This window comes from Eubalaena glacialis, chromosome 18 (assembly GCF_028564815.1).
Source record: "Eubalaena glacialis isolate mEubGla1 chromosome 18, mEubGla1.1.hap2.+ XY, whole genome shotgun sequence".
Lineage (NCBI taxonomy): Eukaryota > Metazoa > Chordata > Mammalia > Artiodactyla > Balaenidae > Eubalaena > Eubalaena glacialis.
The window spans coordinates 22,875,720-22,899,717 of record NC_083733.1 but is presented as its reverse complement, the minus strand read 5'-3'; the positions used below and the strand labels follow the sequence as shown (position 1 = coordinate 22,899,717).

The following is a 23,998-nucleotide window of genomic DNA, read 5'->3' as shown; positions in this document are numbered from 1 at the left end:
GAATGTATATATATGTATAACTGAATCACTTTGCTGTACAGCAGAAATTAACATAGTAAATCAACTATAATTCAATAAAATTTTTAAAAATGTAGGGAGACTTTTTGCTATAAAATTTGTAATGACAATGAAAAACTGTTAAATTGATAAGAAGACAAAATGCAATAGAACCTTAGACTGGAAAACAATTAAGGATAACTAGTTCACACTAGAGAAAATCCAAATGCCAATAAACATTAAAAAAAAAATGAATGTGATACTTTAGATAAGCTGGTCATGATTGTCCCCTGCAAACAAAACTTGAATAAAATGAAGGATTAAGTCATGCAGCCATCCAGTGAACGAATACACCAGATGGAGTGAAGAGTTAAACCAACAGTCTTGAAACAGAAGACACATTGGTGTCTTCAAGAATAGCTAACCCCTTAAGCCAGTGTGTGATTGATTATAGGGGACCAGAAAGGCGGCAAGAAGATCTGTTAGCAGTTAATTGCAATAATTAAGATGAGTGATGATGGGGGCTTCAATTCAGGTAGTGGGATGGTATGAGGGGAATCATTCATATTTTGAATGCTTTTTCTAAAGTTAGAAGAAACAAGTTGCTTATGGATTGGATTCCATTTGTGAAAGATACAGAAATAAAGCTTACTTAGCAGATATGTGAGTGTAACCAAATTGCAAATCATTTAGTAGGAGAGAGACTTTAGCTGACCTCACAAAGGAATATTCAGGATTAAATTTGATAGTTTCTAAGAACTTCTAGGGAATTAAAATGTTTAGTAGACATGAGATATATAAAAACTAAATGTATAATTTCTTACAATGCTCTATAATTTAAAAAAAATAGTTAATTATGCAATTGATATAAATTAATTTAAAATAACTAGAATAAGCATAAGGAAAAAAATCAGTATTCATAAATCGACCTCCCAAATACAACTATTAAGAAATGGATAGATAGACAGATAATCTATAGATATAAGTATACCTTAATATTTTTAGGCACTTGTTTTGAAAAATAAATGTAAAATATAAATGCAAGTAGACACACACATGTATGTTTAAAAATGGATAATATTCAACCCATTAGTACATTTATCTATGCACTTCTCTATTCATATTGCTTATTAAACTTATATAAGTTAATTAACAACTTGGCAGTTTTTATCATCAGTGCATTCAAAGAAAGGACTCACTCTCTTTGTCTTCCCCCTGTCCTCCATTTCCATATGCGGAAACTAATAAAGTGCTCCGCAGACAGAATAACTTTAATGAGGACAAAGTAATGGATAAATTGAGACAACTTTGACTCTAGTAGAAGATGAGAAAAGAAAATTTTATCATAGCCATTTTTTCCTTGCTACCATTGACTTGACCTGAGAAATTCATTGTCACATGAAAATTTAAAAAACCCTGCAGACCTTGAGGGAAGAATTTCATCAAACGCTTCTGTTCGAGTAATAGCACATACAAATAGAATACATGCATCTGTGAAATATTAAATATCAATGGCACGTACAGTTATTCCAAAGTCATTCATTTTATATAAGATGTTAGGCCTTGATCCTCCTTCCAATATAACTTTGCCACTCTGCTCCTGATAGAATTTGTTTTTTCAAGTAGTGGCTATGCATGTGGATATAACAGCATTGTAGATTTTAGCTTTACACTGCATGCATTACCCAAGTCAGACTCACAATGAGTTAAAAAGAAAACAGTATTTATAAAATACAATATTTTGGTATTTTAGTTAAGTATTCATTTTTGTGTATTTGTTGTGTTATGTGTATATGTGATTAGCCATTATAAAGAAAGAGAGACTAAGCTAAAATTTTTGCAAGTTTTAACTGGAGTAAAATTAACATCATGCATGAAGAGTCAGAGTTGATCAAACCCAGTGCTCTGTAGTACAATAAGGAACTGGACAGTCACTGGAGAGTTTTGAGGGTTGGGTTTGAATCCTATTTTCATTTTGTGATATTTGACAACTTACTCAAAGAACTGAAGTTTCTTCACCTGTAACATGAGAGAAGTATTTAGCCCAAAGACAATGAGATTAAAATATTAAGTGCATAAACACTTCCAATTCATCTAGCAAACATTTGATAAATGTAAGCATGAATGAATTCAAATGCAGGCAAGGCTTCCTGAAGAAGGTAAAATGACTTATGGCCTTAAGGATGATTAGGGCTTCGCTTGGTCAATAAAAGGATTGCGGAAAGGAGAAGGCGTTCTAGACATGAACAAAGGAACAAACATAGAGCATAATGCATTAGGATATACCATTAGCTTAGTAGGATCATGAATAAAGTTTAGAATATTAGAAGGTTACAGTCATAGGTAGGAGCCTTGCTTAGAATGATGTCTTTCCAGAGAGAACATGTCATTAGACATATTAAGTTAATAAACCAAAGTTATACAGCTATGTAATATAAAAGGCAAAGATGATAAATAAGATGACATTATTTATTTTGAAGTGATGACCTTATTTATCCTATCTTTAGCAATACTCTTGGACCTGATATTAGAGCCCTAATGTTTAGAAATTAATGGGACAAGATTTTGTTGTTTCTTTTTTTTGTTAATATTCTGAGGATTCTTGAAAAATGTGTCAATCTGTACAGATTCTAAGTGATGAGTAACTGTACCCTTACGTCACTCCTGGTCAGGTATATATCCCTTGCTCTCTGTGAATCTAAATTACCCTTTCTTGGACTAGGTAAGACAATTATTCCCAAGTTAAATTAAATCTGTCCAGCAATTTTGTATTGTGTTCCTCATCAAGATTTCTTTTTGTCTCATTTTCTGTTTTAATACTAACAGAGGCTTGAGTTTGAATGATGCAGAAATATATTTCCTCGACGATATTTCCACCTGAAGGTCATTTATTTACAGAGACATATTTCAGGTGCTTTGTTAATACTTTCAAGACAATTTACTGCTGTTTTCATTGAGAAAATCCCCCCCAAAAGTAATGAGAATATGAAAATAATTAAATATACTAAAGTTTGAATATGATTATAGGAGTTCTTATTGTCTAAATTTGTTTCTTCCAATACATGATGGTGAAATTTCTCTGTAATGAAATGAAATATATCATTCATAAACCAATATTGTTCAGTTTAAAGACTCTATAGAATGGCTAGAAAGAGCTGTACATTGATTTCCAATTTTTAATGACTTTAAAAACCAGTGGAAAATTATTCCATAAATAGAGTATCTTTGCCTGTTTGTAAATTTTATAAAGACAAAAAATTTAGCATACTACCAATTGCTGTGTCTCCACTCACTCATTTATTCCTTAATTTATTCAATGCCTCAGGGGCAGTAAGGAATAAGGAAGCACAGCTGGACTTTGACCAAACTAAGGGACTTTGCATTATCTATTTAGAACTAACACTTTTTATTTTCCTGTATAGTGGGACAACTGAGATGTTATAACAAAAGGATGACCTGGTCATTTGTTTTTTCTCAGTCATCCCACTCTTGCAGAAGGATGGAAAGTGGATTACTGGGCCTGGAGGTGGGCATGAAGAATAAAACTGATAAAAGTAACATAGATTAAGAGAACATTAGATTTGTCTAAAGGTGAAATAATGAAACCTTTATAAAATATGGTAGTGAGAGAATGAGATGAGAATGTTTCAGAATGAGAAGCAGAATTGAAAACACTTATTTCGTAGAAATTATATTGTTTGGAGCTGTGAAATAAGAGAGGAAGAACAAGTTTTGTGTTGTCTTTCCCCTTCAAACAACAGATGATAATATTTACAGACCTATGGAACCACACTGTTTATTTATTCTATGAGACTGTGAGGAAGGATTTAGTTGTGGAATCAAATATCTTGATGCTTAATGAATAATGATTTGAAAATCTTAAATTCTTAGGCTGTGAAAGATAAAGGTTTCACTTGATCATGTAAGAATGAAACTAAGGTGAGAATAAGTTGGGTGGGTCAGGAGACATTGTCATCACACCTTTCATGAACTTTCTTCTTTAAACTGCAATATGACTTCATTGAAGTGGTGGTTTTGTAAATTCAATCACACTTGAATGTGGTTTGAATTTTGAGTGTGTCACCCAGCTTACTGGTATCAATTCTTTAGGAAACACAAGATGAGAATCTTGATGCAAATTTGCAAGAACTGAAAACTTTTAAGAGAGGGAGAAGCCAAAGGAGAATAAAAATCTGAACAGATCACGACTCTGCTCATTTCTAAAGGCTCAATTCCCATACTGTACATGTGTGTAGATGGTTTCCAATTCTCGAGGAACCAGAATTCACCTGTTGCTGGGTAGTGTGTGTGCATATTACCATCTCTGAAAGAGTGAGTAGTATGGTCCCATATCCTCAATGTAACCAGTAACAGAAATAGCAGACAACCCAAGGAATTACAGAGTAGCACAAAGGCAACTGTATTTTATTTCACTTCTGAGTATTATGTTCATCTGCAAAGCAGCACCATGACAGGACAGCACCACTACCATTACTGGTAAATAGTAACCACTCTCAAAACTTCTCAGTAGTGGTTACCTCCACAGTCCAAATTCTTTGCCTCCATGATAGACAAGATGGAATGGAAACTGGCCATACCAGTTCCTTTAAATTCATGCTATTTAAACACTTTAACTGTTGAAATCAGCTATGGACTCAGGTAAGGCTGAGACAAGTACCTTTACGCAGAGGAAGGAGAAACACGGAAAATACATCAAGAGGTTGAGGATAAATGTCAAGGTAAAAACCAAGATCAGTTCTTGAGTATGTGATCCATCATAGTCTAATACTGAGACAATAGACTGAATTTATGTTTCATGTACTAGTTTTGAGTACAAAGGTTATTCAAAGCTATATGGGACTGTCATCTGAATTGGCATCATGGATATGGGGCATGCCACCTATTAGGGATTTAATTATCAAGTATTTGGAAGTCCAAATAAGAGGGTTGCTCAGCTTTTAATTATTGATATCTAATTTTGTAAATGATCTCCTTTGTCTCTAGTATCCTATTTACTATCATAATTTGGGGGGGAAATCAAGTAGTTTGAAAGTATTATATTTGTAGTAAAAAAAAAAAAGGGGGGGTGTTTAGTCAATTTACTTAAGTTATCTAAGCCCTGATTTCTTCATTTGTAAGTTGAGGGTAATAACACCCAGCCTGTCTCTTTCTTGGCATTGTTTTAGAGACTTTTGGGATATGGAGAAAAAATACTATACAAGCAAGACATCATTGCCATTATTGAATTACTTATCCTCTTTCACATTTCTAAATCTGAATGCCTGAACTTTTATTTAGGGTGCACTGAAGACAATTTTAGCAAGTCCAGAATTCTATAGGCATTTCAGTGTTAGTTCCTATATATGGGGGGTGGGGGAGGGGGCTTTTTTTTTTTTCTAGAAGTATTGAGACCAGTATTAATCACAAAAAATCATTTGAAGACTTTGAGGTTTTAAGATAAAAACAAGACTATTCATAAGTTGAATGTGTAATTGTGTTACTATCAAGCACAAAACACTCTAATTAAAAAGGTATATTTATGCACATATGTGTGAGAGGATGTGTGTGTGTATGAACGAGTGTGTGTTTGTGCACATATATGAGTTTACAGTGTACAGAGAGCCTTTTTAAAGTTGATAATAATAAGACTGATCTATCATATAAACATCTGACTATCCCAATCAATATTGCTCTTTTAAAATGTATATAGAAATATTTAGGATTGAATATTTGTTGAGAATATCTAAAACTACAGAATAAATATGTAGAATTACTCAGATGGTATAAACCTACTGACAGAGGTCAATCACTACTGTGATTAACTGGTATAGACACCACCCCGCTTTTCGAAATTCACTTTCTGCCCCTTCACTTTTATGAAAGAACTACATTGCACCAGTTTTTGCTAACTAAAGAAATCTGAAGAGGATTTTCACTTTTATAAGAAAAGGCAAAAACTGAAATTAGCATTCAGCATTTGTTTTGCAGAGAGCTGTTATACAGGAAGTGTACACCCTGAGCAGTCAGAGTGGCCCCCCAGCTCCTTCCTGGGAACCACAGTCAGCATCAAGCCACCATAGCTTTGAATTGTGTCTGTGAGCATCTGTGCTTCATTTCGGTTTATTTTGTGCATCTGTTAGCAAGATATGTCCTAAGATCATTGGTTCTTCGCTTTACACCATTTTGGCTTATGAAAAGTTTCATAAGAATACTCTACTACTTTCAGATAGTGGGGGAAACCTGTAACTAGACTGGCTCAGAATATGAAAATAAACATTTCTAGCTGGATTATGTATGCCCAAAGGAAAATACCATTTTGAACTAAATGTATTCCAATGGCCACACCAGTTAAATATTGCATGAGTATCATTCAAAGGTGCTAGTTCAGCAGGAAGCCTGTGACGAGGAAATGAATTTCTTAGGTAAAATGATGAGCTCATTTAATCAGCTTCCAAATCCTTGACAGGGATTAATCTTCCATTAGGGAAGCAAGAAGCTCCTCCAAAGCAAACATGGTGGGTACTGTCCACCATTTTAAGTGAGAGGTTTTCTTTTTATTGCAGTCATCAAATGCCTCCTATATTATCACTTTATTCATAATTATTTGCAGTTTAATCAAAACTAAAATACATTACTGTGAGTAACAATTTATTAAGCAGAAATTATATGTTAGGCACAATGCTAAGTACCTTGCATGTCTAACCATATTTTAAAATAAACTGTTTGGTACTATTAGTATACTAACCTTATTGTTGACTTGCCAAAGTTTACAATGCTAACATGAGGCGATGCTGGAATCTGAACCCACTCAGTTCACTCCAGAGATCATCCTCCTCATTAGGTTGCCATTTTTTCTTACCCATTTTCTTCTTTGTGATGCCAAGACACAAAGACAACTCCAGAAATGAACCGAAAAAAATTGGGGTTTGTAACCGATTTCACGATTTTTCAATTTCAGGAACTTGGTTCCTTAATCTTATCAACTCAGGCCTGTTGGTAGAATGGTACTAAAAGAGCTATAAAGTATAAAGAGTTAAAAACTCTCATATCTATATTGTGCATGTTTTTGAGAACAGAAAGTTGCCAAACTTGGGTTCAAAAACAGGATGTCTGATTCTAAAACCACCATATGATACTAATTCCTTTCTGCAGAAACATTGGCTAGTGATAGGTAAATATTACTGTGGATAACAGCAGCACTGAAGTAAAAATGCATTTGTTGTAAATAAGATTTTAAAGAGAGAAAAATGTCTGCTAAATACAATTTGGTGTTTTTCTTTTATCAATCACACTCCATGCAGTTAAAAATACAGGCAACTTTTTACAGCCTCCCTTGCCATTTAACTTGCCTCTCCATTACTTTGGCAAAAGCATCACCATGGCAACCAGTCTCTTCCAATTGTGTTTACACTAATGTTTCCATTTTCACTATTGACTTTGGGAGTACTTTCTAACTCTGGTTTAAGTGAAAGTTAGGAGGACACAGTTGTAAATGGTTAAAAAAAAAAAAAATAGCCAAAAAGCTTCAAGCAGAGCATCTGAGCTAGAATCATTCACAGAGAAACAACAGTAGTAGTGGTAGTAATAGTGATAACAGAGGCTACTATTTATTAAATTTATATGATGTACCAGGACATCTGAGAAGACACCTACATCTGTTATTTCTCCAAACAGTCCTGTGAGATAGATATTACAGATAAGGAAACTGAGTCACTAGAGGTTCATTAACTTTCCCAAGGTCAAAGAGTTAGTAGCTGATATAGCATATCTACCCATATCTACCCAAATTTTTTAGACTCTACAGACCATTTAATTAAAAAAAATCTTAATGGCCTTTGCAGTGTGATTTTATGGACACCTGCATATGCCTTAGAGCTGGTTATTTCTGGCAGGCAACTTCCACGTCAGTTGATTTAGAACTGACTTTTCTAGAAGCAGAGCCTGAGACTGGGATTCTTGTGAAAGTATTTACTAAGAGTATGCTCCCAGGAAAAGGTATGAACGGGATACTCCAAATTCATTCTCTCCTTTCTCTCTTCCTCTCTTCCTCTCTCTCTCTCTCTCTCTCACACACACACACACACAACACACACACAGACACACATACACACACCATATGTACACCAAGCTTTGCCTCCAAACTAAATTTTAGGAAAGAAAAGTCTACATCATTCAATATCAAATATCTACCTCTGGTTCCATGAAATCTGGCCAAGAGGACAGGATCATATAGTAAACACATTGATGTCAGTATTTAAGGGTTAATTTTCAATAAAGATGAACAAATATCTGAAAAAACTATTTTTCACATTTAGCCTAAAATAAATATCTGTAATACATAGCAGATTATAGCTGCTGGCATAATAGATATGTAAACTCTGTTAATAGCTTTAATGTGATTTGTATTTCTTAACCACTAGAATAGCCCTGTGAAGTAGATGTTATTTTCCTAATTTCACAAATGAGTAAAGAGCTCAGAGGGCCAAATAATGTGCCTAAGGTCACAGAGCTGCAGCAGCAAAGTCACATTTCAAGTGCTTTTTACCACACCAAGCACCCTCACATCCCAGCTGCCTCAACAAGTCCAATATTTCCAGGGGAACTGCTGTCATAGTGTGAGTTCCTTTTATATTTCTCCCCATCTTTCCTCCTACATTGAAACAGGGTCAAGGAGGCCAGCTCTGGCCACAGCAGGCTCCTTTTAAGGAGTAGCACCAGGGTTCCCTGGAAACCATTCATCTTCCCTCCCACACCGGGAGACCATCGAGAGCCTGCCACTCTCACTGCCAGACTGTTCAGATAAATATCTCACAGATAATCTTTTTTCTCTCTTTTCTTTTCTACTTGCATTCCCCATCCTTCTTCCCTCTTCAATTTCCAAGGAATTAATCTTAGATAAGGGCAAGAATTTTTAGGCTAGATAGAATTTCCACAGATTCATTTAAAGTCTAAACAACTCTCAGAAATTCAATTTCACTACTGCATATGGAGCACCTGCTATGGGCCAAGTACCAGAGTAAGACTTGAAGATGAAAACGAAATGAGGTCTTAATGTTGAGAAACATGAAGGACTTATTAAAAAAAACACCTTTGTAAACAAGAACACAATTATGTTTCAAATAACTAGGAGTTACCGTGGACTTACTACATTCCTGTTACTGAGCTCTCTGCTTTATAAATGTTTTCTTATCTGATCCATTTAACAAGGTGTATTTTATCATCACTATTTTACTAATGAAATATTGAAACTCAAGGCAATATGGCTAAACAAGAGTCCCGTGTGGGAGCTAAACATGTATTTTTTCTGACTCTTTTCAATACCTTCTTTTATCTGTTCTACAGCTCAGTGAACTATAATAAAATATTGAACAGAAGCATATAGTAAAACACAGTAAAATGCCGCACAACACAAAGAGATGTAGAAAATGTCACATCTGAATGTGGAATTATGAATTCTATTATGTACCATGCTCTTCATAATAGGATTGTCAGGGGTTAGTATCCTCAGGCAAGACTTTCAATACAGGTCACCTGCTTTCATCTGTTTCTAGTAGGCTAAAGTTCTGTACTCTGGGGAAGTAGGAAACAGGTGTCTAGAGTCAAACAAGAAATTATAGGGGAGGCAGAGAATGAAGTTGCCAAGAATCAGTCAGATGGACATGGAAGGTCACTGTTACCGTAAATGCAGAGAATGGGAAATGGGAATAAGAAAGCAGGCTGGCAACTCAGCACATCGGAAGGTGATACATTCCAATATATTTAAGAGCCTAAACTCTGAGTTCAAACTACCCCAGTTCAACTCCAATCTGCATCTTGCTTCCTATATGGCGTATCTAAGATATTTACCACTTACAGCTTCAGTTTCCCCATCTTTACTGTTTTTTCTGAGTGATCATCTATAAATCACAGTGCCTAGCATTAGATAAGCATTTAAAGCATATTATCTGAAGTTCATGGAATGAGTCAGCAAATTTATTTCATCTCTTGTCTCTATTAGATTTGAGTCCTACCTGCCTCCCCATCTGTTGAAAGGCCAGGCTTCGGTGTCTTGTAGGTGCCAGGAGACCTGGAGAATGGATGAGACAGAGAATTTAATCTCTAGGAGAAGGAGGAAAGGGCACATATGTAGCATACATGAATTTCTCATTTTAACCCCAACAAATGTGCACAGAGATAAATTAGGCAGTCACCTGTGAAATGCAATCATTTGCCTTGACTTCTTCCTTTGGATAACACTGCTTTCCTGACGCTGGCCATCTGTACCTCCTAAGGATAGGAGAGACCCCATTTTTTTGCAAGGCCTTTAGAAGGATTAAAGTTGTTGCAGAGCTCTAAACCAGGCTGTAGATTCGGTTGGAGCTCATCACAACAGTCGCAGACCGACGTTGATGGATTCGGCAATTAGCTTATCGCAGCATCTAATATGTAAAAGGAGCATATTTCTGTCTCTCTTAAAGACTTCACAGAATGCTAACCATGGCTCTGTCTCTCCTCTGTCCCCGCGGCAGTAAGTTTCAGTGGGATTAATAGCTGAGCTTGCTTGAGTTGGCTTCTTGATAGGGCTATTTAAAGCTGTTTGTTAACAACTTTCACGTGATGGCCTCTCCCTTCCCACACATGCTCCAGATGAAGAACTTCCAAGGTGATGATGAAGCTTTGATGGTCTCCTTAAAGGTACCACGTTGCCTAAGGGCAGAGTTCTCAACGAGGCCCGGGCTCCCTGGGTAGTGGTGGAAAATGTGGAATGAAAGAATGAATAATTAAATAAGATTTTAAAGGATTTATATAGAGAAAAATCTAATGTTTGAATTCCTAATTAGAGGTAAAATAGATATTTTCACTATTTCAACACAAGTGTTATCAGTGCTGGAACTTTGGCTCATACTATGAATACACTGATTAAAATGTTAAAAGTCTGTTCTTTTGGCTGGAGTTGTGTCAACTCATTGCAGACACACTGGCTATCTCCTGCTCAATCAGCTCTGAAAGGCAGTGATAAATATCTTTGATTAATAAAACATTAGGGATCAAATTAAATATTACTGAATACATGCAGTGTCTTTGGTAGACAAGATCCTTCAATATATGCAGCCTTTTCAAGGGTGGAAAATAGTAACAGTTTATAATAAAAGTTAAGTTTTACTGGTCACCTATCCTGTGATAGGCACTGTTCTAAGTGCTTTCTTAAGTATTAACTTATAAATCCTTATAATAAGCCTATAAGATAGGTTCAGTTTTTATTTCCATTTTACAGATGAGAAAAGTTTTAGTACTTTGCCAAACAATTTGCAAAGAGTTTGGCTCAAAATCCTGTCCTCTTATCCACTATATTTTAAAATATACTACTACTACTACTACTACTACGATCTTCAGTACTGAATAATGACCACCCAAAGATGGTCCTAATCCCTGGAACCTATAAATGTTTTGAGATGAGGAGATCATCCTCGATTATCTAGAAGGTCCTAGGTTCAATCACAAGTAACGTTTTAAGAGAGGAGGAGAGAGATTATGCACGTAGAAGAGTAGAAGACAACGTGCACACGGAGGCAGAGATTGTAGTGATTGGGCCACAAGCAAAGAAAGGCCATCAGCTGCCAGAAACTAGAAGAGGCAAGGAATGGGTTCTCCCCTAGAGCCTCTGGATGGAGTATGGTCCTGCTGATACCGGACACCCTGATTTCATTCCAGTGAAACTGATGTTGAACTACTGGCCTCCAGAAGTGTGAGAAAATAAGTTTCAGTTGTTTTAAGCCACCAAGTTTGTGGCAATTTGCTATAGCAGCCAAAGGAAACTAACAGAGGTTGTGCAAGCTAGTTAACATAGAGCTTATCAAACACTTCATTTTATTTAAAGTTTAGGGGAAATATTTTGGCTAGGGTCCCTGAGTGATAACTACTGGGAGTAGAAACCAGATTTGCTGACTCTTAGCCCAACATTTTCAGCTCAGATGGAGCATCTCCCATATTCCAACTACAATCTCCTCCTGATTAATCCATCAAAGCCTCCTGCTCCAAGGAACTCTTTCTACTTTATAGTGCGTAGTCGTAGTCTCGGAGAGCAGTGTTTCTTTCTTGCTACATCTCATCTGAGACCCTCTCACAGAATATGTGGTTTAGACACATATGTGGCTTTTGAAAGAAAATGGATTTTTTAAGGGCTAGAATGCAATTCTTCCATGTTGGTAAATGTGCATAATTACCTGCCTTCCACTATTTTTGTATTAAAAGGTTTAACATATGTAAAGGGCCAACCCCAAGTAAGTCCCATTTGATTTTTAAAATTTTATAGACTTCCTTATCAAATTATCAGCATTCTTGGGAGAGATTAAACAACTGAATTTTCCTGAAGGACATTATTTTCTCATTTAGGCTACTCTTTGTATATAAATACATCAGAGACCCCTGGAAAGGCAGAATGTTGTACGAGGAAGAACAGAGGGTTTCAAGCGGAAAATTTTTCTTTGAATCACAGGATATGTTGCTTAAAGGATAACATTAGACAACACCTATACTCTGATCCTTGGTTTCCTCATCTCTAGGTGAGAGATAATTGTCTTTGCCTGATCTTCTCCAACAAAGCTGTGTGTGTGTGTGTGTGTGTATGTGTGTGAAAAATAAGGATTTTGCTACACTTTTTTTTAACCTGAAGAATTCTATATACATATGAAGGGTTAAGCTTCTTTTTGTTCCATGTTCCACAATGCTTATCTCATGTCCCTGTAATAGTACTTACGAATGCTCTACAATGGGTTTATTTTTCAAGTCAAGCTCTCCTGCTACTTCCCTGACCTGCATGGGTCATTTAAGCCAGCCAGCACCATCTATCTCCTAACAAAGCAACCAGAATATTAATGCATGCCAAACCATTTTCAGTGGTGACATCCAGAGATATCCATGAAAGCCAAACTCTAACATCATCTCCCCAACCGTCTGCTCTGCTGAATAGCATTTAGAGCTGATTCCTGACTCAATTTCCTTAAATATCTCTTTACCACTTGCCCCATTTTGACCTAGTTCCTCGTCTTAACTATGGTTTCAATTTTACCCTTAACTTTGTGGCCTCCTAGCTTAAAAGTAAATGCTCATAACAGTCATACCTGGCCCCAAGATTCTCATAGGAGTACATTTAAAGGAGCCCTTCATAAGAAACCCACACACTGGCCAGCTATAAAACTAGAGAGCCTGCATATGATCTCTTCATGGTTAGAAGTACATTTCCCTATACCCCTTTAATCCTTTGACTAGGATCTGTGTTGTATTCAGTACATGATCACTAAACACATGATGAGATTCAGCCTTAGGAACAATGAAGCTAAGTACCAAGCTCTGATGATCTCATTAAGATCTCACCTTACTATAAAGACCCGCATTAACCTCATTTCAGTAAAGGTATGATGAGTACCATCTGTATGGTAGCCAATGGAGATGTAGTTCTAAACAAGACATTCTGGAGATGCTTACAATATAGTTTTGGAAATAGAGGAGTAAATAGACTATTACAATATAGCCCACTGCAGAGGTATTTGAAGGGGAAGGCCTCAGATGCCAAGGGAATAGAGAAAGACAACCTACATCAGACTAGGAGGAGTGCAAGGGTAGATTCTGAAAGCACGTGACTCATGAAGGAAGATTGAGATGTAGCCAGATGGAGAGAAGGAGAAAGCAATTCTCAGTACTGCTCTCATTTCTCTTTCAATACGTTCCCAGGCATATTGAACACCCTGCAGTGTATAAACTACTTTCTTATAATCTCCTCACTTCTTCCCACCTTCATTTAGCCTATGTGTCTCCATTTGTAAAATCCTCCTTACGCTATCTGTAGTTAGTCACATAGTGTAACTAATAAAGAAACAATATCACAATATTACTGGTTATAAAATCAAATCTATTTTATACTAGGCCTATAACAAAAGCTATGGGTTACTATTGAAAATTGTTTACAGTGTGATCTTTGGGCTTGTCCCCCCCCCAAGTTTTATTCAAAAGACCCAATTGGGTGCTCACTTCGGCAGCACATATACTAAAATTGGAACGATACAGAGAAGATTAGCATGGCCCCTGCGCAAGGATGACACGCAAATTCGTGAAGCGTTCCATATTTTGTGCCCTTCCCCACCGTCCTGACCCCTTTGCTGATTAACACAAAAAATAGTGGGGTTTTGAAAAAAAAAAAAAAAAAAGACCCAATTGGGTGTTTTGTGTGAAAATTGGTAGGATCATACCATTCAGTGACTACAAAAGCTCAGTTCCTCGGTACTTAAATCCAAGTTCCACCTAATTTGTGACATTACATTTTATGCCCTGCTCTTATGAATGGAGGCAGAGTGTTTTAAAAGGCTTATTAAAGGTTTCACAACATGAGTCATGTTAGCACTGAGTAACAAAGCCATTTAAAAGAACTAAGGATTGTCGCCCATAGAGATTGAAATGGGTCAAAAGGTCTAGAGTAACTACTGAGTTCATCTATATGCAAATACTTCCCTAGAAGTGTGACTCTTCAGCTCTGATTTTTAACAAGAACAGCTGGAGGAGATTCTAGTCCAAGCAGTATTCTCCACTGAAACCTTGATTATAATACATCTAGAGAAATATTGCATAAACGTCAAATTAGGAGTTATACAAACAATAGTGAAAAGCAAACTCTCAAATTTTTACATGGTTTTTTAGCTTATTCAGCCTTAGTCATCTACTGTAAAGAAAAAAAAAAGCAAATATGTATTAATTGGGTATTTTTTTTGCCAAGTGCCTCACCTTGCTTATTCTATTTATGGCATGACAACCTTGGAAATTAAATATTATCTTGTAATTTGAAGATGAAGATTGTGACTCAGGTGATGCAATGTGCCAAATCAGATGCTTAGTACTGGTACAAGCCAGATTAAAACCTGTGCTGTCTGGTCTCAAATAACAAACTTTTTCTTCCAGGCATCTGTCTAAAAATGGCAGCGAGAAATAGAAGCAAAAAGAAAGCAAAGCAGACAAATGAACTGATCTGAATTTTACTGGTCCTAAGCAACTCCAAAGACAAGGAAGCCAGACTGAGGTTACAACTCTCTTTGAGTTAAAGAAATGCAGGGTAGAAACCCTCTTGCCCACTGAGAACTTGTCTTGCTTTGGTAAATGGTCATCAGCAGACCCAAGGGGAAATGATTAAATCACCAACAAGTGAGTAAAAGGAAGTAAAGGTAGCGATGCAGAACATTCTGGATGGGGGGGTGGGGTGGGGCATGGTAATGTTGGGCCCCTCCCTTCCCTACTGAGCTTGTCCAAGCCTTTTCCCATCACGTAGGTCTTGATTTTTACAGGACAGTCATTCTTCACTTCTTCGTAAGTAGGACTTTTGTTCTTACTTTCTGAATTCTCTCTTACTGTCAGGAGCTAAGCTAAAGCATATCAGCATCTCCTTTTTTCCAGACCCCAAGGCAAGGTTAATCAGTCAACTTCTGCTTCCATCCATCTCAGCACATCTTGACCACTAAAGTAGACTAAGAAACAATAATGAAAACAATAGTCTCAATTACACCTTTTCTGGTGTCCTAGGTCTTGTACTAAGCTCAACTTAACCATATGGGTATTGTTAGTATTATTTTCATTTCCTAGATTAGACAACTAAACATCTAAACTAAAGATATACAGTTGGTTATTGGCTTAGCTTAGATTCAGAATCTATTTTGTCTGACTACAAATGTCATACTCTATATACACTGGGAGAAGTTATTCTCTGAGCCTCTGTTTGTATATCTACATAGTTGGAATAAAAACCCTACATTGTGATACTGTTGTAAGAAATACATTATATTCATGTGGTAAAGTAAATAAAACACAGTAAACCTCAATAAATAGCATTCTTTTTCAATTTTTTTATAGACTCCTTGGTAACAAGTAAGAGTGACCAGTATATGCCAATGGTTAAGAAACATTTCCTACGTTAAATAAATAATTGAGCAAATGAAAAAGAAAAAAAAGAATAAATGGATGAATGGATTGAAATCTCATGATAGTCTTCCCCCCACCCCTTGAAGTTCTTCTAGATTTCTAATCTTTTCAGTGTTCTGGACATCAGACAAGAGAAGATTTGGAAGGAAGAAGTTACAAGACATCCTCTGCTCCCTGGGTGAAGAATTATAATACTTCTGAATCTTTCAATTATTTGCCCTTTCTCGTGTTTGAAAGTCATTCTGGTTCCCTGGATCCATCTAGTAATGAGAGTAAAAGGCAAAAAGTGGTGGAGAATCTTATTTCCACCGCTACAAATTTAAATCCATTGTTAGGGTAATATATAACAATATTTTTCCATGAATTAATCATCAGATATATATTGAGTCACTACTCATATGCCAGGAGCTCTAGCAAATAAACAAATGAAAAAGTACAGTTTCAATTGGAAAAAAAAAAAGTTTTTTCAGCATTTTTGTCATTGTAAAAATGAAAAGAAACTAAAAATCTAAATGTATATCAACAGATGGTTACATTGAATTGTGGTACATTTATGCCATTGATTAACATGCATCCACAAAGACAATGACTGAGAGAGCTCTATATGCTCATATGGATAGCACTGAAAAGCATATTGCTAAATGGTGAGAAAAAGACACACAAAACAATATGCAAAGTACAACCCTATTAACATAAAACAAAAGGTAAATGCCAATATCATCCGTATATAGGTACATTAAACGGATTGTGATGGGATGCACACTAAGCGGTTAAAGGTGGTTTCCCCTGGAGAGAAGTAGGAGATTTTAAGGAATTACCTGAGGCTTTCATATCATGTGCTACATATTTATGCATTTTATGATTAAACAAACAAAAGTGTTAGATTTTTAAGATTTCACATTTTATAGGAATGAAATGGTATATGAGCAGAAAATCATATGATATGTCTATAGTCTATATAGAAAAACTCCTGTGTTCATATTCATAACCCACTCTTCTTATTTATGAAATTTGCTTGTGGAATAAAAACAATTATGATAACAAGTAAATTAATTTGGTGCATCACTTGAATATCAAAGCTGAGTCTTTAACTTGCTAATGAAAATGTCAAAAATGATCAAGTTCCCATTCTTTCATTTTATATGTGTGAAAAATTAGGTCCAGGTAAGGAAGGCTACCTGAGCAAATCACACAGCAAATTACCAGCGGAGCCTAGGGATATATATGGATTGGAATCCATATTCAGATTGATTACTTGGGAGCTTATTTTGATTCTAAAATCAAAGAGAACAAATAGAATTTGATGTGCAATATATTAAGAGAGTTAGTTATCTTAGTGTTTCCAGTGTTTGTTTCTTTCACAATGCAAAGTAAGCAGAGGTGATATTTAACAATTAGAAAACACTGAGGTATGATCATGATTTGCTCTCAGTGTTAGGCAGCAGAATATCACTCCTCCCCTTTCCTTTGATCTCAGCCTTGCAATTTGAAAGCCAGAGGAATGATAAATGGCCATGAAATGCAGACAAAGATTCCTTCTTTTTTGTTTCACAGAAGAGGAAGATGGTCAAATTGATCAGTCATCAAGGTATAATGATCTGAACTAAATACCAGCCTCTTTGATGTGGCTTAGGATGTAAAGAGATCATTCTTCTGACTTTCACATAATTGAATGATTATGTCTTTCTGTGAATGAGCTTCCTTAATTGCTAACTGGTAATTTGGCATCCTAACAGGAGTGTATGGGAACCGTGATCCCTCACCCTGCACAAGGGAGAGAAGATTGAACTGAGAGGGATGAATGGGAAGAGAGGCCTCTAAACTAGAAATAATTGGAGCAAAGAGCAGGTGATGAAAAAAGGTATAGAAATTACTCCACCTTCTCTCAGAGAAATGACACTGATTCATCTGAGTGAGGCTGTAGCTGGGATCTCTGACAGGTTTGTATTTGTTTTTAGAAAACAACAAGCAAAGACTATATAGCCTAGGGGATGTTTGCATTTGTAAAAAAGATAAAACCTGAAAGGACTTAGTCATCCTGAGCTTGGGGAAGCATTGAACAAAATATACAGGGCCACCTGAGTTGATAGGTGAAGGGCATTTGAAAAGGTCAAAAAATACGAAAGATTTATTTAAAAATTAAGGTATTGAAAATATATATATGCAAATATTGTTTGGGAGACCTGCCATTTTTATTTACTTACTGTGCTACACTGAGCAAATTAGTTAACTTTCTAAAATCCATTTTCTTCCTTATTCATAAAAAGATGACGATGAGATCAGAACTATCCTTTTGTGATGATTAAAAGAGTTTATGGAAGTGGTGCTTTCTAGTAAAAAGTACTAAGTGGCTGTTAGGTCCTACCCTTCCTTTCTGTCTTTTAGCTGGAGATGAGATAGCGTTTATAGTGTCAACATTTTACCAAGCCTTCAAGGCCAATCGGTAATTCCCACTTATTCATAAACACTTTTCTAGGCAACTGCTTCTTCAAAACATGGTAAGTTTCATCTGTGACTCATGTAATTTCTTGTATTTTAGATATGTAAAACCTCAGTGATCATGATGATTTAAGACTTTTGCAGCTTTTTACATACACACCTTCAGATGCTTATCTCTAGTCCCATTACCTTCTCACTATTAATTGAACATTTTCAAATTTGGATATTTAATGGGTAATTCATATACCAACTGAAATTACATTTTTCTTCTAATCATTACCAACATTTTCTCCCATGATATTCTTTATCTGATTTGTGCATTTATCCTTTGATTAATGAACTCAAAATAATTTTATAAGTACTCACTCTGTGCCAAGAACTGGGAAAGGCACAAAACCAGGTATGTTTCCTACATTCATCAAGCTTACTATCTAGAGGAAAATATAAATGAATACTGAAATGACCGTAAAGGGAAAACTGTGTTAAAATCTATGATATAAAGTTATAAGATATCAAGAGGATATTTGATTGGGAGAATTCCTCCAGTGGTAATCAGGGTTACTTCCTTGAGTAAAGGATGTATGATGTGTAATGCATGTGTGTATGTGTGTGATGGGATGATGATGATGATGTTACCCAGCCAGAAGGCTAAGCTTGTGCAAAAGTTCTATAACGAGATGTAATATGGCATATGAAAGTGAAAGATGGATGAACATGGTCAGAAAGCAAACAGTTAAAGGGATTATGATAGGAGATAAGGTGGGAGACGTGAAACATATCAAACTCTCTGAGAACCATTTTCCTCTTTAACCTTTGGTAACTTTCACACGGACACTTGACCACTTCCTTTCCCTTATTCTCAGGGCCCTGTTACCAAGATCTATATAATGTACCTGTGATGAGCCTCTGAAACCTTCCTGCTTCTCTCCACCTACGTTGTTATTTCTTCAAACATTTGCCCCAAATTAGAAATAATTGGAGGAAAGAGCCGGTGATGACATATAGTCACAGCTGGTCTCCTTCCCTTCGGCCACCTCCTGCTACCCTGGAGATTTAATAAAGGTAGATTTTCAGGTGTGTTATTAGCAACATTGCTTATGGTAAAAACAATCCCTGATTATCAAATTGTGTCTGGTTTCCGATGTCTATGTATGGCTGAAAAAATTTTGATTTGGAGCCATAGCTTTGAAATTCTATATGGAAGAGACTCTCTTAACTGATATTTCCCATGTAGAGACCCTGGAACCTGACTTAATAATACTGAAGTGGTTCACAGATACTGGCTCATGTTGGAAATGAGGCTTCTAAACTAGGTTGGATCACATACCTGCAAGATATGTGTTCTTCCATTACCTGAGCTTTCACCTGCTGGATGTAAGGGGAGCTGGCAAAAAACAGTTGCTGGTTAACTATGTAAACAGGTACATGTGCTTCTGTACGGGCATACTGACCGGCTGGTATGCTGTGCTTTGTTGCCTAAATCTGAGTAGCTGAAACCACGTGTGTTCTCTGATAGTTTTTTAAATCTTAATATTCATTTGAAGCTGAGAAGAAGAGCTCCTGGGGGGTATTGTCCCTGACATTAATACGTATGCTTTCTCAAACTGTGTGTAATTTCATGCCCTCATATCCTTGCTCATTGTTTCTTCTTCATAGAAGTATCTCTCCACCCTTCTCCTCCAGATAAACTACAGCCCATCCTTCAAGGCTCATCTTAAATGTTTCCTTAACTTATTAGTTCTTCCTCATGACGCTCACAATCTTACTTCAGTACTTACTGAGTTACAGTCACCTTGAAGTACCTGTCTTTCCTCTTCGGGGCACAGTGTGTCCATGCATTTTGCATATCCAGTGCTTTGAACAATCCCTGGAACAGAACAAAAAAGACCAGCTGTTCGTTAAATCGCAGGGATGAAGCGGGATGTCTTGGGATCAGGTGTAAATTATACCGCTTCTTCTGATTTAGGCAATAGCTACTTTCTTAAGGCAATATTTTCCTAAAACTCTGTACATGCCTCACCCCTGTGATTTAGTCTCTGTCTTTAATGATTCATATTACTTTCAATTGTTGCGTGGTTGTATTATTTTCATGATTATACTTAAAGAAATTATTATATCTAATTTTGCCCCCCTCAGAATATCACACCCTTGAGAGAATGAGCCATATCTTACTCTTTACATGTTTTAAGACACAAAAATTGAGAAGTGAGTTCTAAGGAACATGCAATGGAAAGTCTGTTAAAATACATTAAACTACCATTTTATAACTTAATGATTTAGACTATTGTTGGAAAGGAATTTGCTTATGTAAGTTGTTAAAATGGGTCTGGTTTTGCTAACTTTAAAGAAATGCATTTTGCTTTGTTCTATAATCATTTCCATTTAAGTAGAACTTTGTAGTGCACAAACGATTGTTTTTTGCATGGTGCCATCTGATCCAGATACTAGTATTTTATAAACACTAGAAGGTGTGGAATAAAGGAAAGAGTACTGATTTGGAGCCATGAGATACTGTGTTCAACTCTCATTCCAGCACTTGGACAAGCCATGTCAATTACCTCATGCAGTTTGATCTGTAAAATGAAGATACTGAAGCCTGCTGTTATTGAAATATTGCATAAAGTTCTGTCAGTGATTATGTTCTTTTGGAAAGTAAGCAAAAAGAACATACTTCAGCCTAGTTACAACTGCAATTACTTGGATGAAAAGGAAAAGTTATAATTAATTACTGCTGACCACAGGACTGTATGAGTCCCTAACACTTAACAACATAGCTCATTGTCAGTCCACCATCTTGCAACAACTGTGCTCTTTTCATAATCAGTACATTTATAATGAGTATAAAGAGTAGCAACCTCTACTTATCACCTTTTGCAGATTTCTCTGTAGATACTGAAGATTTATTTTCTTGTTCAGCTTCCTCTTTGTAGGCTAAATATTTCCTTCTGAGTTTTCCCCAAAATACGGAAGGTAAGCTTTACTGGTAGCCCTCTGGCTGAGAAGCACACAAGAGCCTTAATCAACACTGAACTAATCAATTACCAGTTTACCATTCTTATTTTAATTTATATAGCTAGTTGTTTCAGGTATAAGAGACTCCAAAGATTAAGATTTGATTAAATGCATGAAACAAATGTGTAAGATGTTCCTACAGCTCTTTAGTGTTTAAAAACAGAAAAAAAAAAGTATGTTTCACAAAATGATACAGGAGCAATGTTAATGAGTGTATTATCTATTGCTTGCATTAATTACAGCTATTCTGTTTTCCTTTTTAACTTCAATGATAATTAATTGGAAAGGCCGTTGCAATTCTTCTTGACAGAGACCTGGAAAGGACATTTGATTTAGGCTTTACCTCTTCATTAGAATTCAAGCCAGCAATTTACATACCTTATCATACCTCACAGCTTTGGAAAAGTATGTCCAGTTTTTACACCATCTTCTATATGCACAGAGTATGATAAATTAGCCATTTAAAAAAAGTTTCACAGAAAAGAAAGAAAATGAAAAGAAAAAAAAAATGCAAACACCTTTTGACAAGCTTCTGAACCAGAAACACTGACAGTAAAACAACTATCAGTGATACTTCATTCATGAAAGACACTAGGTTCTCTGTGACATTTCTCAAGACCAGTTTTTAAAAAAATGTTGCACAGAATTTTATATAATGGATGGAAATTAACGTGAATAACTATTCAGTAAATATAAGAGTTTAATTCAGTCCCAATTTTGCTATTGAAAGGTTTCAATAGAATACCCACTTGTATTTGTTGGACATGGATATAATTTTGGTTTGATTTTGTTTCTATTGTTGTTATTGTTTTTTTCTCTTGGATATATATCTGTGAAGGTAAATACTGGGCAAAAGTAATGCACATTTAAAATTTCTACAGATGCTGACAAATTTTTCTCCAATAATGCTAGACCAATTTACATTTCCACTAAGAATTTATGAGACTATGTTTTACGCTCATACTGTTGCCACTGCTGGATATTAGTAATATTTCCTCCTTTAAAAAAGTTTTTGGGAAGATGTGGTGTGTAGATATACACACACACACACGCACACTCACAATGAAATATTACTCAACCATGAAAAAAAATTCCCATTTGCAACAAAATGGATGGACCTGGAGGATATTATACTTAGTGAAATAAGTCAGACAGAGAAAGACAAATACTATATGTTATCATTTATATGTGAAATCTAAAAAAAAAAAGAATGAATATAACAAAACAGAAACAGGCTCACAGGTATAGAGAACAAACTAGTGGTTACCAGTGGAGAGAGGGATGTGGGGAGGGTCAAGAAAGGGGCAGGGGACTAACAGATACAAAATACTATGTATAAAGTAAATAAGGTATAAGGACATACTGTATAACACAGGGAATATAGCCAATATTTGTTACTAACTTTAAAGGGAGTGTAATCTATAAAAAGTTTGAATTGCTATGTTGTATACCTTAAATTAATATAATATTGTAAATCAACTATATTTAATTTAAAAAATGTTTTCACAGTACCTATGGTCAACAATAATGTATTATAAGCTTAAAAAATTTTTAGGAGGGTATATCTCATGTAAAACATTCTTTATCACACTAAAATAAATTTTTAAAAATTTGAAAGACTTCTGAAAAAAAATTTGAATAACTGCTGAAAAAACAACCAACCAGGAGGACACTGTCGTTATAATATGCATTTCTTTAAATTACTATTGAAGTTGAACCTCTCAAATGTCTATGGTCTTTTGTATTTTCTTGTCACTGAATAGTCTGTTTACATAACATTTTCAATTTTTATTGGTATGTTAATCATTGTTCTTCTGTTTTTTTTTTTTAATTTGTCCTTTAAAATTATACTACTAAACCAATGTTATATATACTTAAAATGTTCCTAGAGGGATGAATCTCCTATATACTAACATCTGCTCACCAGTGTCAATCCCTCCCTACTTCCTATACAATATCTAATCATATTTAAGCCCCTCTATGATCTGACTTTATTTTATTAGCTTTTACCTTTCTCTTTAGTTAACTTCCTTACTAAATCTTGTGATGTTTCTAAACTCACTTTAAAATTCTACCTGGCATGAAACTAGGACAGCATTAGTTTGCAATAAATATTTGCTGAATTAATCAACTCTAACTGGCTATCCTCTACTCAAGTCCCAGCTAACATTCTCCCACAGATAATACCCATGTCCCAGAGTGTGGACACCTTTGGGGTATTTCCCTATTTCTGATGTCTCTAGGAATTTTAGGACAGAGCCTGGAAGAAATCAGCTGTTCTAATATAAATTATTCTGAGCCACCTGTAAAAGAAGTGTCATAGTACGAATGTGTTTCCCAGAGGAGGAAAAGGTAAAGGCCGTTCTCATTTATGATGGTTTCAGTGATAGTGGTTTTTCATTCTCATACCTTTAAAGAAAAATCAATATGTAGTGTTTAGCACAGTATGTTGCAAACTATAGTCTCACAGCAAATGTTGAGCATCATATTTATTAATTGAGAATCATTATTACTATAGTTTTGATAGTTTGGATTATTTTTCCATATATTTTCACTCCTGCTGCTTCTAATCTCAGATTGATGAAATCTATTTTCCTTCCCAAATGACGTG

At 35.6% G+C, this 23,998-nt stretch overlaps 1 non-coding gene across 1 annotated transcript; it reads left to right on the top strand.

Annotated features, from left to right (window-relative positions):
• Positions 1–13,996: 13,996 nt before the first annotated feature.
• On the top strand, positions 13,997–14,103 carry LOC133079225 (U6 spliceosomal RNA). Its single transcript, XR_009698104.1, has one exon. It is a non-coding gene; the product is annotated as a U6 spliceosomal RNA (small nuclear RNA).
• The last annotated feature ends 9,895 nt before the right edge of the window (positions 14,104–23,998 follow it).